Genomic DNA, 4,934 nt, shown 5'->3' on the forward strand with positions numbered 1-4,934 from the left:
TTCTACTGCCTGTCTTGGTGCTTTGGCTCACATTCCCTCAGCAGAGATTTGTGACAGCCTCAGGCATTGTCACTCCTCTTGGTCTTTCTTCCTGCTTCACAAAAGTCAGAAGAAGAGCATTTGTGGAGGCACCTCAGCCACTGCTGTTCAGAGTCCAGGGTCCTTGTGCAAGCTCTCATGCCAAATTACCAACTAGAGTGTGTAACTCAATTGGGATGAAGTCAGCCACCTCAAGGATAAGGGAATATCTAAATTTACCAAGCTATTCTGAGTGCCCACAACACCCATTTCCTACATTCATTCCTTGTGATCATTTGATGAGTTATTATAATTTTTTTAAAAATTATCTGCATGATCTTTCAACTGTGTTTCCATATGTTAATCATTCCTACCTTGAAGAATCATAAATAGGATGGAAGTTACACATCAAGATGCTTGCAGAACTGGGCCATAGATTCAAATGTAATAAACCCAAAGCCAAGAAAAAGTTTGACTAAATCTGCTTTTAGACTAAGCAAGACTAGGTTTTACTCACAGTTTCTGAGAAAAGACTTTCTTAGGACAAGTGCATACTTAAAATTAAATTCAGAAAAAGCCACAAAAATAGAAAAAATTCAATGCTTGGGATGTGGTAGGGTTTTTTTCTCCCTTTCATAAAGAATATGTCAGTCTGCTGTCTTGTCATAGTAAAAGTATCTTTCACTGTTTTTACAGTTGCAAGAGACAAAGAAATTACATTCAAAACCAAGTTCTCCATGGAAAACCACCTCACTGTCTACATGCAGAAAAGTAAAAGATTTTTACAAATACTTTCTTTTGTTTATCTCTGCTATCAATGAATGCTGACAGGGTAGGTCTGTAAAACTACATTCTTAAAAAAACAGGGGGTGGGCAAAATATGCTCAACTAGCACCTCCATGAGACTACACAGCAGAAAAATATTCCTCACTTATAATCCAAATACATTCAAGGATGGAAAAAATGCTGGATGGAAAACTATCTTAATGGAATTTAAGTGTTCTGCAATATGTGGAAAACAAACATATTTTATTAAATTGCTGCTTTCAGTGGCTGAATTTATTACTAAGAAGGTCATAACCATAAGTAGAAAGTAGAAAACTAATTCTTCCTTCAGAGCGGTGGCAAAATGGGAACAGAAAATAGGACACTAAAGTGTTATCTTTGACATCTTGGATGAACTGGCAGAAGGCTGTTGGGGTTTTTTGTTGTTTTGTGGCATCTGTTTTGGTTTGGGTTTTTTTTTAAGGTTTCTTTAAAAAAACCCAAATCTGTATTTTTCTCTCTTTCAGTTTAATGAATTATCTGCAAAAACATTTAAACAAAACCAATCATGTCAACAATGCATTTCTATTAATTTCTTCAGTTTTTCCTTCATTCTTTGACAGCTGGGGAAAAGTAGGTGCTTACCTACTTAATTTTCATGCCCAAGCACCTGACTGCTCTGTTCACTTCTTTCCTGTAGGCATTAAAACAAGCATAGCAGTATGCAAGTCAGGAATGTAGAATATGAATCTATTCTCTGCCTCCACTCTCCTTAGTATCAACTTAAACACCTTTCCCTTTCCTTCTGAAATTTCCTGCCTGGTAAGTGAAAGGAACTATCTTATGGATCAGAAACCTAAGCCAATCCCTTTCAGAACATTTTTTTGCCAAATCTGAGTGAAGATTGATGCTCTGGGCAACAAGAACAAAAGTAGGATGCAACACAAAAAATGCTGTCAAAATCTGTCTTACTTAGACCCATTTCTTGCAGACTTTTAAGTCATTTGCAAATTTCCTTATTTGGGCTGATTTGTTATTCTGCTATAGAACTTTTCCTGTCTCTAATGAGGCACCCAGTGATATTTTTAAAGGTCTACTCTACAATATTGTTATTCCACTTTCTGAAACCTGACAGTACAGAGAGAAAGATGTCTTTCTGGACTACCTGTGATGGCTTCACAGAGTTTGGGAATTTCCCAGGCCTCTGGCTGCTTTCTAATGGCTCTGGAATTCTCTTCCTTGGTGGTATGATGGCTTTGGCTGGGACAGAGTTAATTCACTTCACATTAGATAGTATGGGGCTGTGTTTGGGATTTGTGCTGAAAACAGGGCTGATAATGCATATACATTTTCCCTATTGCCGGGAAGAGTTTGCACAGTCAAGACCTTTTCTGCTCCTCACCCCAACCCAGCAGCAAGAGGGCTGGGGGTGCTCAAGGAGCTGGGAGTGGACACAGCCAGGACAGCTGACTCAACTGACCACAGGAACATCCCACACCACATGGCATCATGTTCAGCCTAGAGAGCTGGGGGAGAATAAGGAGAGGACATTCAGTGTTACAGCATTTGTCTTCCCAAGGCACCCTACATGGAATGGAGCTTTCCTGGAGGTGGCTGAACACCTGCCTGCCCATGGGAAGCAGTGAATGAACTCCTTGTTTTGGTTACCTATTAAACTGTGTTTATCTCAACCCATGAATTTTCTCACTTTTACCCTTCAGACTCCCCTCCCCATCCCACTGGGAGTGGGTGAGTGAACTGCATGGGGCTTAGTTGACAGCTGGGGTAAACCAAGGCAATTGAGGTCTACAAAGCAGATGCCATCTTTGGAAAGTTCACAACACCAGCTTAAAGGCCAAAAAATTTGGTAAGGCTGTGAGAAAAGAGGAAGACGAACCTGGTGTTCCATCACTCCCACATTTTATTACTCATACAAAATTTTGTGTAAAAAGTTGCCACATGTGTTAAAGATTTACAGATGATGTTAAAAGCAACTAAAAAAAAAATAACATCTCGCTGAAAAAACAATCTCAACTCCAATTAGATAATTTTTAAATGGAAGATTTAGCTTAAATGGATAAAGCAGAGGTAGAAGTGAAACTTCAAACTTCCAGTGAGGGCACCAATCAAATTCTAAGAACAGCATCACTGTCAGAATATTTAGTGTTTGTTTTAGTCAGGGACGTTTTCGGTTTCTCAGAAAGATTTTTGGGTCTCGGTAGGTGGTGCTATAGCCCTTCAATCCACCCGAGGGACAGCCCTGCTTCCAGTGCTGAAACGAATTTCATGGACTAGAGTGACACACAATCAGTGTCACTTCACCAGTGGAAAGCTGGGGGAAGAATACAAAAAACCCCTCCAAAAAAGCCAACCAAACAAAACCAAAAAACCAACAAAACCCCCTATGCTGAAATTGCAATTTAAAGACTTACATAAGCCTGTAGTTCAGGTGACATTTAGAGTTCTCATCAGGCAGAGGTATCATCATACCATACACTGAACAAAAGAAAATAGTAATTATGCATCCGACCTACAAAATTATCACATTACCATATCTATACAAAAATACAAATAAAGAACTGCAGAAATAGTTAGCTCGTTCTGCAACCTATTCTAAAACCCTATGACTATCTGAATAAACACTTGAAGAAAATAGCAAGTACTGACACTGTTGTGAGTTCTGGCTATAAAAGCAGAGCACAGCTGTAAGATGGGCATTGTGGTGTGTTTTGTTCTAATGGTTGGTTCTGTTACTCCCCTGAGCTGTTGGTTTGCTCCTAGTTTGTACCCATCTACCCAGCTGTCAGTCTTGAACTGATCCTACCCATTGTTCCCGAATATTCCCTGTCATGCTACTCAGTTGTCAATCCTTCTCTCACCCTGTCCCACCTTCCAGATTGTTCCCCGATCCTCGAGGCCCCATTGAGCCATGTGACCCAATCGCCTCCCTTTGTTTTCTCTAATGGTTTGTCAAATGTAAACACCACCTTTCACTCCTCCTCTACTTTCTTTCCATTGGCTAAAGATTTGTATCCTCCCGTGAAACCTCCTCCGTTTAAAAGAGCTCGCATGCAGCTGGACCCTTGTCTTCAGTCTCTGCACCCTGCACTGGAACAAAACCCTTTGGAACCCATACTGAAGGTGTCCCTCTCATCCTTGCCTCCACCATGCGCCTTACAACACCCTAAGTGCTGTAGAGCATCAGCTCTAAGCCCCACCTTGGGTCACCCTGCTCCCAAGGTGTGTCCCACTCCTGGCGTGGTGCTGTGGAAAGGGCTAGTTGGCTCTGGCACCCTGTCAGATGGGTTGTTTACACCCACACTCTGTAACCATCAAAACTGATCAGAGCCTGCAGGGTGCACCAAGATCCCCCAGGTACCCAGGGCAGCCTGGCCCTGTCCCTCTTGGCCACCCCTGTGCCTGGGCCTCACCCCTGCAGGGCCATGCTGCAGGCTGGCCATGCCAGCTCCATTGCCTGCACCCCCTTACTGGGCAGGCGAAGCAGTGTCCCACTCACAGCCATGCCCCTGCCCTGCTCAGTGTTGGCTGCTGCGTGACACCCACACCCACAGTGCTGCAGACCACACTATGGGCTTGACTCACCCGTGTCCTGTGGCCCACAGCAGAGCACTGTGCTGGAAGGGACATATGCTGCCTGTGCCTGGCCCCAGCCCTGGCTGCTCAAGCTGCTCCCTGACACCAAGTGCAGCAAACAACTGTTCATTCCTTAGGTCACATCCAGGGATCCACAGTGCTGGGCAGTGAATCCTCAGTGCCTCCTGCCAGCCCTGTTTTATGCCTTGAATAAGGACTAACACAGAAACTGATTCTACTGCGTGAAAAAGGCCTCATCTACTAATTCATCAGTTTAAAGAACTTAAAAAATTTTCTCAACTCCTACCCTTTTGTGGAAAGTTGCTTTGGATAACTCGCACACAGCTGTAACTGACAAGTCAAGCTTAGAGGAGTTTGCTTTGGTTTACAGTTAAGGCAGTCTAAATTTCAAAATCATCTCACCTCAGTCATGATCTCTCAAAGCTCTGGTTCTTCAAAGGACATCAGAAGACTCTTTTCCGATGAAATTGTACTTGAACTGTAGATTCATGATGCAAGAAATATTTAACACACACATACATGGTCAAAGACCTATA

The sequence above is a fragment of the Zosterops lateralis genome (assembly GCF_965231275.1).
Source record: "Zosterops lateralis genome assembly, chromosome: 2".
In the NCBI taxonomy this organism is placed as follows: Eukaryota; Metazoa; Chordata; class Aves; order Passeriformes; family Zosteropidae; genus Zosterops; species Zosterops lateralis.